Source organism: Lactuca virosa, chromosome 3, assembly GCF_052849685.1.
Source record: "Lactuca virosa cultivar CGN04683 chromosome 3, Lactuca_virosa_CGN04683_v6, whole genome shotgun sequence".
NCBI lineage: Eukaryota > Viridiplantae > Streptophyta > Magnoliopsida > Asterales > Asteraceae > Lactuca > Lactuca virosa.
Window position 1 is genome coordinate 38,491,540 of NC_136428.1, and position 11,334 is coordinate 38,502,873.

General features: G+C 35.0%; 2 non-coding genes across 2 annotated transcripts; both read right to left on the minus strand.

Annotated features, from left to right (window-relative positions):
- Positions 1-5,494: 5,494 nt before the first annotated feature.
- On the minus strand, positions 5,495-5,568 carry TRNAI-AAU (transfer RNA isoleucine (anticodon AAU)). Its single transcript has one exon. It is a non-coding gene; the product is annotated as a tRNA-Ile (tRNA).
- A 78-nt stretch (positions 5,569-5,646) lies between these two features.
- On the minus strand, positions 5,647-5,731 carry TRNAM-CAU (transfer RNA methionine (anticodon CAU)). The gene is given in 2 exon segments: positions 5,647-5,682; positions 5,694-5,731. It is a non-coding gene; the product is annotated as a tRNA-Met (tRNA).
- Between the last annotated feature and the right edge of the window lie 5,603 nt (positions 5,732-11,334).

Below are 11,334 nucleotides of genomic sequence, written 5' to 3' on the forward strand. Positions count from 1 at the left end.
TATTTTGTGCTAAGTTTTCTTTTAGTTTTGTTTTGTCTTGAAAAGTGAATTCAGGTGTAGATGAGATTCATGGAGACTGTATCAAGATTTCTGAGCCAAAGTTCCATCCGTGATCATCGAAGAATTCTCATTCGAAGGAGCAAGAAATGAAGATTATTCTTTCGACATTCAATCTTTCAACCCCAAAAGCAAGGTGAAGCTGAAATTGAAGATTATGTGACGGATTGCATTGAAGCCTCCTCAATCAGTCTGCTGCTATCTTGAACCTGCTGAAGTGATCCAGAAGATTTGTTTCTCTCTGATGTTCTCTCTAAAGATTCTCAAGCTGAAAGCACTATCTTTCAAGAATCAGTACAAGAAGCCTCCTCACCCAATGTGCGTTCAATGTCAAATTCTGAAGAAAAGCCCAACTGCTTAAGATGAAGTCATTCATTGAAGATTCATCAAGTTCATCTTGAAGTTGTGAAGAATTTGAAGATTAATGCTGAAGCCAAGCTCTCGATGAAGATTGACAAGAAAAGCCAACTACTTTTTAGGGGGAGCTTGTTGGGTCAATTAAGAAAAGAAAGCTATAAACCAAGGGGAGATTGGTGGTCAAAAATATGGTTTATACTTTACTTTTCTAGGCATTAATAGTTTTTGGACGTGTAATATATTTTTGCAGTTGTATTTACGGCCGTAAACCCATTTACGGCCGTAAACCCATTTATGGCCCATATTCCCCAAGTATATATATAGGTGTTAGGTGGTTGAGGAGGGATTTGATGAACATAAAAGGGAGTGTACGGCCAAGAGAGAGAGAAAGGAGTTTGAGTGTGTGAATCTTGTGTAAGGAACTTAATTCATATTATCAACACATACAAGATTCATCATCTTCTTCTTCTCCTTCTCTTCTATTTGATCTGACATCATCCGTTTGATTGGGATTGCGCACCATCAAACGGATCTGATTGATACACAAGCAGATTAGGGACTTACACATTCAAGGTTATTATTTATTAGTGTGACACATAAGACGTTTTGGTTTCTTCGGCTGATCCCTCCTTGGAAAAACTCCTCATGAACCTCTTTTTGTTTCTCCTTGACTCCTCTGTTGACTGCTATGATGGAGTGGTTACATCTTTCTGGGTTTGTCGTGCGAGAATGGAAGTGTCTAAAGAATCTATGAGATTAAGTGAAACATTATGGGGTGATCCTTACCGGGTCCTCCTATAATTGTGCAGTGTACACAAGTTGAATATAATTTTAAGATTAAATAGACATTCGAATAAGTGATCCTACTCTAAAACCACAACCAAACAAGGAACAGGAAGTAGAGCATAGATCACAAATTCTAAGTCTATAAAATATCAATTATATAAAACCTTGGGAGTATACATTCCAAAATTATAGACCTACCCGTAAGGGTCTTTGAAATTTTCACATAAGTTATTTATAGTACCTAAAATACTCCTATAGTATTTTAATGTAATGAACTTGATAGGTTTAAAACTTGTTGTTATCTTATAGTATCATTAAATACTCCTATAGTATTTTAATGTAATGAACTTGGTAGGTTTTAAACTTGTTGTTATCTTATAGTATCAGAAAATACTCCTATAGTATTTTAACTTTATGTTATGATCTAGAAATCCTTTGTGTATAGAGTTAGGTAAATTTTAAGACTGTTGCAACACCACATCACTCCCAAACACATGTTGGTCATATCTCAAATAAATATAGTTAATCAGGCTATATTGATCCCAGATATGATTACATAACTGTCCAGGTTTGACCGCAGTGTCCAACCTTTAAATACTTATGTTTTGTTCTTCTTGTGATACTTGTTCTAGTATGTATATATGTATGCAGGTATGTATACTTTTATAAGAATATTGTTATATTTTAAAAGTATACTTTTAGTCAGAGCACTTCGGCCCTATTGTATTTATAGTTGTATATCTTTTATAGGTTCATATACTTAGTTCACTATAAACAATGCTCTGATACCAATCTTTCACACCCCCAAACCGGAACGGCGGAAACGTTCGGGGGCGGAGGACGTCATATGTAGTATCGCAACACATGCATCATAGTAATCAAAGTAACAAACAACCATTGCGTTAACATTAAAGTGTTTACAATGTATTAGAATCACAAAACATTGACTCCAAAGTAATTTACAAAACAAGACATGAAGCTACTACGCTCCATCTTCTGAATCCCTGAGCGCGTACCTGTCTACTAGTTTCCTGAGAATACAAGTTATTTTGAAAGAGTAGATCAGAATTTAAGATGGTGAGTTCATAAGTATTTTAGTTTGAAAGAGTATACTATAAGTTCTTTTAGAAAAGTTCGCCTGTTTTCCAGAAAATCCTATATTTTCTGATGTGATGAATGATAAGTAAAAATGACTCTACAATTCCTTCTATGAGTACTAAACGGATACAAGTTATATAAAACCCATAGTAAACAGAAAATCGATTGTGTGAATCTGCCCTAAGCCGACAACCAAACAAGGAACACGAAATGAGGCGGAAGTCACACATCCCATTGTTTGTTAGATCTTCATTGTATATAACCCTGACGTATTCATTTGGTACTCACGGAGTTAACTGTAATAGTTCTTTTATATTTGAAGAAAACATTCCTTAAGAAAATCATACATTTCCTTTAGTAAAAATCGTAACCACAATAGTTCCTTCTATAATCACTTAGTTTATACTAGTTATATATAATCTAATATCGAACAGACAGTTAAATGTGTGAATCTACCCGAAGCCCACAACCAAACAAGGAACAAGAAGTAAGGCGGAAAGCACACATTCTACTGCCTATCGGATATTAATTATATATAACCATGATGTATAAGCTAAGGTATTATAGAATTAATCATTTAAGGTCCTTTAAGTTATACGGGTTTAATAAAGCGTATCAAACCTTTTACAGATAAGTTTCTTGTTTAACCTACTTAATGTTCTATCCAAAAAGTATGTTTTTGTACTAGAAAGCGATATACTAAATTTGTATGCTATGACCTGAACCATACATGTTACTCCCTATGATTACTTGGTGTATACATGATATATATATATATATATATATATATATATATATATATATATATATATATATATATAAGATCGAATAGATAGTAGATTGTGTGAATCTGCTCTAAGGCCACAACCAAACAAGGAACAAGAAATGAAGCGGAAAGCACACATCCTACTGCCTGTCGAATCCGATTAATATATATCCCTAATGTATCCACCAAGGAATCATAAAGTTAGCATTATAGGCCCCCTTCTAACTGAATGTACCAAGACCCGACTGTTTTGTTTGTTTGTTCTCTCGTAAGAATGTATGTTTTCCCAAGTTTATAACTATCTTTATTAGAAAATAGTTTAGATTACTCGCTGTGAGAATATCACTATATGAGTGTAATGAAAATGAAGATGTACAGTAGTGTTGTATAAAACAACTACTGAAGTACTAACTACCTTAAAACCATTTAGTTAAATTAAGGTAAAATGTTCTAGAAATAGTAAGTACTAACCCTCTAAACTATACCTATTATAGTTTACTATTATGTTTGTTTGAACTGTTACTGGCCTGTAGAAAAGACATAATTGAGTTAAGCATGTACTTTAAGAATGAAGTTTTATAAACAACAAACTAACATCTTTGAAAAGAGTTTTTGAATTGATTTGATCACTTACAAAAGCATAAGAATCCTTTAATGTGGTGGTTATCACAGGTAAATATTATCACAATAACATTGTGTTCAACTTGTATTCCCCCCCCCCCCCCTAAAAGCATTTAAAAACATTTAAAAGATAGATTATAGGGGTATGAACTCACCTTATGTGGGTGATTCAATTAAAGATTCGAGTAAGGATGATAAGTTCCACGAATGAAGTCCCGAGGCACAAACGAGTCCTAAATGACATATAATGATACATATTGGCATGTAATTAGTGAATCTAACTACAAAGGTGATTGGGAAACAACCTAGGGTGAAAGAATAAGTCAACAAAGGAGTGCTAGAAGCAAGTTAGTAGGTTGAAGGAGGGTTCACGGCCCTATGGAGGTTCACGACCCAATATTGAAGAATGGTTCACAACCCACTTGAAGTTCACGGCCCAAATTATGATGGTTCAAGGCCCAATGGGAGTTCACGAACAAAATGATGAACACATGAAGGGTTCACGGCCCTAAACTTGAAGATTCTTGAGGAAAAGTGATGAAAAGATGATGAATCAAGATGGAAAGGTAAGGGCTTTCAAGGAACAACAATAAGAGATTAGACACTTACGTTTTTGGGGTGAAATGAGAGCCTTTGTTGGATGATACTTGAGAGAATTTGAGAGGTTGACGACCAAGGATGGAAGAAATGAGGAATAAATGAAAGAAAGGTACGTATATGGAGAGGGGTTCACGGCCACACTTGGGTTCACGGCCGTGAACACCCTTTGATGGGTTTTCTGGTTTGATTGCATTCCTCTAATGCTAAGCTAACACTTCTCAACATTCAATCCTTAAGTGTACTAGGCTTAGAAACTCTTAAACACACCCTTAACACAACATAAAGGTAATAGAAATAAGTCTGACTTTTGATTGATTGGATTGACTTTACAAGTAGAATTTTACGGGTTGTCACAGCTTCTGGCAGAAGTTCCACGAGGAACTGGGCACACGGCTGCACTTTAGCACAACTTATCATCCACAAACCGACGGCTAGAGTGAACGGACCATACAGACCCTCGAGGCCATGCTGAGGGCTTGTGTCATCGATTTCAATGGGAGTTGGGATTCCTACCTACCCCTTGCAGAGTTCGCCTACAACAACAACTATCATCCGATTGTTACATTTTATTTTACAGTTTGAATAGTTTACAAACAATTTTTTTTTAGAAATTTTTTTGTCTTATTAAGTTACTTGCATAATTTAATAAAATAGACCATTAAAATGATCATCAGGTTGAATGAAAAAATAGACCATTAAAATGATCATTAGATGTTCTTTATTGTTTATGATTGTAAAAATATTTGTAAATCATTTGGGTTGTAAAATTAGTTTTATACATTGTAAGTTTGCTTTGTAATCGTAAACATCAACAACAAAACGCTAATGTACTTGACCAAGCAAAAAAACAACACAAGAGTTTTAGATCAAGAGCCAACTTGACATTAATTAGACTTAATGGGGTGTTGGGTAATACTTGACCTAATGTGAACCAAGATCGATGATGGGTTTCCAAAGTTAACCCAACAGCTATCTCTCGGCTCACCCCCATCGACCCTATACCACTCACCTTAAAACTCATTCTTCATCTTTCTTTTCTTAAAAAAACAGCTACCACACCTTCATCCACTCTCCCCAGTAAACAAATATCGCCCATAACATAATGTTGGGCTCTTAGTTTAGTTGGGTAGTACTAGTAGTATATTGGCCTGGGGTAAAATAGTGAAAACAGTTTAAGAAAAGATTAATTCTGATCAAATTTATAAAAATTGGCCCATGCAGGTTTCGAACCTGCGACCTTCGCGTTATTAGCACGACGCTCTAACCAACTGAGCTAATGGGCCGATCTGTCTTTTGCTTATTTAGATATTACATATCTTTGTAGTTAGGGATAAACGAAAAAAAATAAAATATAAAAAGAATGGGGTGAGAGAGGCTCGAACTCTCGACCTCAGGATCACTCAGTAGCTATGAGACCTACGCGCTAGCCAACTGCGCCACCACCCCTTTATGTTTTTGTGTTGTTTCTAATTTAGAAGTAACTTGAAATAGTTTCATTAACTGGATTTAAACCCTTTTTTTTCTTGTGTCAAGATTCAAGGACATTAATACTGAAACAACAATAAGATATGATAATGGAGTGAGTGACCTAATAGAAAATGGAAATTCATCAAGCTTGTACTACAAGCTATAACATTTGTACACATTCATTAGATAATTTCCAATACTCAATGGTAAAGAGATACGTTACTAAATTTTGTGTGGCGTAACGTAATTCAAGAATCACAAACCAAAATTAGGTACAAAAAAATGGCGTCGTCAATTACAAAATTTTATCTAAATTCATTTGGTTAGGAACTTACCCTTTCATATTCTTCATCTTTCCCATCTTCCAATATTCATCCATCATCATCATCTACCAACAACAATCTTGATTCTTGAAACAACAAATGTACAAAACAAGACATCTCTTTTCACCCTTCTTCTCATATTTCCATATCTTCCCTCCCAAACACCCCAAAAGATTTGTCCATAAAACCATAGAATCATGATCAATCTTATATGTCTCGGTTGTCAAAGCGTTCCAAGAACCATTTCATACAATGATGTTACAGAAGGATGTGTGGTTGAACAAGACCCTCGTCGCCCTGGTTCATCAAAGTTGGTTCGTGGATCATCAAAGAAAATAAAGAATGATCAAATTGCAAATCAAGTTTTGCGTAAAGAAAGAAGCTCTAAACGAAAGGAGATTAAGAAACCGAGGTTAATGAGAAGCTGTGGGATGAGAAGGGATTGGAGTTTGGAAGATACAAGACGAATAATGAATACTACGTGAAAAGAAAGAGAAAAAAAGAAGTATTTGAAAATGGTATAAAATCTGTGTAAATATGTTTTATTGTTTTTGTAATGGTGAAAATGATTGATTAGAACCAAAAGTTTCGTCATGTATATGTATATATTTATTAAATTAATGTATGTCTTGTTGACAGTGTAAAATTACGCATTAAAATCATTATTAACATCATTAATAATTGATCAAGTGTTAGCCATAGTCTCGTTACACACGAACGATGGCAAAGGTCGTGTGTAAATGATGAAAAATTTCGTGATTAGTTTTATACTTTTGTTAGCCCAAAGGTATGTTTGGAGTATGGACTAACTTGGGCTCTTCTTAACTGGGCTACAATTTACATGCATAGCAATATAATTTGCAGCCAACCCCAAGAACCAACGAAATGGTTCAAAGTCTTTGGAAATGTAATTGTCAATTTGTCATGTGATTATGATCTAAATCATTTTATTGTATATTTTATTATTTAACAGTATAAGAATATGGGCTAATTTCAACTTATTTAAGTTGAACTTAACTTAAAATTGGTCTATATTATATTTTAATAGTAATCTATCAAATAAACAAGATAAGAATATTAGCTATGAAAACGATCAAAATGAAAAAATATATAAAAACCTCTAAATTACTTTATTGAAAAAGTAATATAATTACCTAAATAAATTTTGATAGAAAGCCAAATCATATACAGATTTTCGAACAACTTTATGATTTTTAAATTTAGTTGTACAATCAACAAAAAGTTCGATTTTTTTTTCTCTAAAAGGATCTGAATGTTTGAACTTCATTGTAAATTTTGAAGCTGCTTTTATGAAAAAGTTAGGGCAAAATTACGAGCATGTTCTTCCTATGATATCAAACATGGTTTTCTTATAAGTTTGGAACATTTTATTCATTGGGGTATAATGTTGAGCATGTTCTTCCTATGATCTTTGCATATGTTTTCCATATATGAATTTAAAGATATATATGTAAGGTTACAACTTATGATGCTAGATGTATAAATAATGATGACGATATTACTAGAACGATTAAAACTTGATTCCATCGGTACAAAATTTTTGAATTGATTTTTTTTTTTTTTTTTTTTTTTTTTTTTTGTCTTTGGATGAAAATTTATAGGAAGAGGTTACAGTGTAGTGTGGTTATATGAATTGTTGTTTAGATATTATGATTGATTAACCATCATCTAAAGTACTTCCAAAACTAATAATCTTTTGTGAACAAGGACTATAAGACCTCATTTTCGTAAATGACGAATTTAAAACGATTAAGAATGAATTTTAATTGATTTAAAAAAAATGACGAGTGTTTCATTTACTTTTTCTCGTGATATATAATAAAATTATAAATTATAAATTTGCAATTTAAATAAATATAAGAAAGTGACAAAGTGATAAACTAATATCCATATTACATTTTAAAGTTTACATCTTCTTTCTTTTATTTTCTAAAAGCGTCTCATCACATTTTCAATTCTAACATCCATAAGTGTTTAATTTTCTACACTGCGAATCAAACTATCATTGAAAAAATTATCACTGCAAATTTGTATACAAGAGTTTCATTGTAGAAAAACATCTTTTTAGTTGTACCGGACAAAACCAAAGTTAACTTTAATAATCTATATACCAAAGGAAAAGAATGTTGTTTCCTAATTTTCACCATCAAACAACAAAGATGTGCAATTCCCTTTGGTTTAACAAATTTTCATCATGTAGCAAATAATGATAATAGATATCAAGTTGACCATCAAGATAAACAAATTTTGAAGCAATATAATCATTTTTGTACATCTCACTTAACTTCATAAACTTTGATTTATCAAACTTAAAAAATGAATCACAATGACTTAAAACCGCTATGTTTTCTAGCAATTTGGTACTTAGTTCACTAGATCGCACCTTAAATTCTTAAATTTGCATATCAAAACCATGTTAAAAATGACAACTTCAAAATGATGTTGATTAATATTATTGGTCTTACAGTTTTGCAACGTCCCAATTTTAACAGTAAATTTTTTAATTTTTAAAATAAGATAAAAGTCATTTTCATATAACCAATCATTCATAAAACCATTGTTCCAAAAACATAAACACAAAAATCAGAGTATCATAACAATGTAGAATCTCTAACATGAAAGTTGTTGGTGAATGTGTACATTCACGTCTTTGCATTCCCACGATCCTTAGAAGTACCCAGAACATTTAATACACAACTGTAAGTCAAAGCTTAGTGAATTTCTCAAAATACCACATACAACAATAAACGTACAAGCATGCAAAAACAACTCTCGGTGCTTGAACCGATCCGCCTAAACAACATCGAGTGTTTGGGCTCACAACACTCTAGTTGTTACTTTCATCAACTCGCCCCTTGTGAGTGTCTAGACTCACAACATTTAATGTTGGTCTTATCGTCAACTCACATATTGGCCTTCAGCATAAAGTTGGTTCGCCCACATTTGACATTCCGCACAAGGCTGGAACGCCTCACCCCACCACCACATATGTTGACATATATATAAAATAGATAAACAGACAGCTCAGCATCACATGTAACTGTCTACAAGTCTACCTACCTAACAACATACCATAGTCTAATTGCACCCTAGCACACTAGGACACTTACTATAGTAAATAGTATAGTGAGAAAACTCACCTCGCTAATAAGATTGATAACACCACAACTCCTTGAGAAATGTGAAAGCTGGTCTCAGAAACCACTTAAACATTAAATAAAGTCAAACCTCAATCGAGGACCCAAAACCCTAAAGTTTGACCCGAGGTCAAACGTAATCAAAAGTCAACATGTTAACATGCTCGTCAACGGGCGCACCACGCTTCCTTCTAGGAGCCCTGTGTCCGCAAAAAGACAAAAAAGTCGAGTCATTTAGTCGAAAACAGACACCGTGTAACATCCCAAAATCGAGACCCAATTTTTTTTGTTTTAAAGTATATTACTTGTAAAAATAGCTAACGGAAAACATAATTGAAATCCTTTCAAACATTAAGTCACAAATCACAAGTCTCAAAACCAGTTTAGCAAATAGTATAATATCAGAGTACAATCCCAAGTTTCTCAAATGCGGAATATCATGTGTGAATGTGTGATGCGCTGCTACCCCGCCGACTCCTTCCCCTTAGATGAAGAGGTACCTGAAACCAAAACTAAAAGTCGTAAGCACAAAGCTTAGTGAGTTCCCCCATCATACCCATACCAAATAATGCATGATCTTCGGTATCTTTCAACAAGTAACTGTCGGGTATAGCCAGGAGCTCGGCTCCTGCTCGGTATCTTTCAACCGGTAATCGGGAACTAACCTCCCATTCGGTATCTTCCAACCGGTAACTGGGAGCTACCCTCCCTTTCGGTATCTTTCAACCGGTAACTGGGGACTATTTCATCCCTACTACTGCTAGCACATATCAAGCACAGTAAACATATCAAAGCACAATAATCATATCAGGCACAATAAAGATATCTCATATCAACACTAGATAATTATCACAAAGACAATCATCTATCCAACACTCTTACGTGTGGGTTGGCATTGTGGCCGTAGACCCACTCCTACGAGGAGAAGACTCACCTCAAAGTCGTGTAGTGTCTGCACTGATCCCGGTATGAAAACCAACTCTCCTCGAATCCTCAGTCCCTAAACAACAACTTTTCTAACTTATCAATTCATCCTCACAACCCTTATATGGGTTAACTCAAGTCCAAGACAAGGTCAAGGTCAACACCTTGGTCAATGGTCAATCATCTGGTCAAAGTCAACATCTGGTTGACTCGACTCGCCGAGTTGGTCCACCAACTCACCGAGTCCCCATATTCACAGAATGTCATAATCCCGTCCCTACTCGTCGAGTCTAGCAAGAGCTCGACGAGTTTGCCTTCAACAACACATCGGACTATCTTCAACCGACTCGCCGAGTTCGTCATTGAACTCGTCGAGTTCATCTTCATCCATATGAAGGTGTTCAGTCTATGACTTGCCGAGTTCTCCTTGAACTCGTCGAGTCCATCTTCATGTAGTTGGGTCATTGTCTTGAACTCGTCGAGTCCTTTGATCTTCCAGTCCAACACAAACCCCCTAACTGGTTGAGTGTCCCCTCCACTCAACCAGAACCACTTCCAGAAGACATTGGGGGAAGAAGAGACCCGACTCGCTGAGTCACCCAAGAGACTCGTCGAGTACCTCTATGATCAAAACTATCCAGTCAATTATAATGGGTCTTAATGCATCAAAACCATAGATCTGACCTCCTAAGGTCCATTTCATACGTAAAGTCCCAATCTTGACGTCCATGCATGGGGTTTTTTACTCAAAAAACCATAAAAAGATGTCTACAAGATGCATGGGGTGCTTATGGCAACAAAGTTGGCACCTTTATGCCATAAGGACCCCCAATAGCTCCAGATCTGGAGTGCAACTCCAAGCACACCCCCAAAAATCCGATTTTAGCTTCTCTAAACTCATAAAAAGGGTAGAAATAGCCCCAAATTAAAATCTAAGAGATAGATGGTCAAGGTTCCAGTTTTTTACCTTGATTGAGCTGAGAATGGAGCAAAACCTCTGGATCTTCTTGCTTCTACTTGAACTCCCAAGCTTCCTTCCTCCTTTCCAACTTCAAAAACACACAAAAAGGTACCAACAAGCTCAAGAACACTCACTAATGGAGGCTGGTTTTTGGTGTTATAAGTTGTTTAAATAGGGTGCAAACCCAAATATTAGGGTTTTGTCCAGACAGCTCCT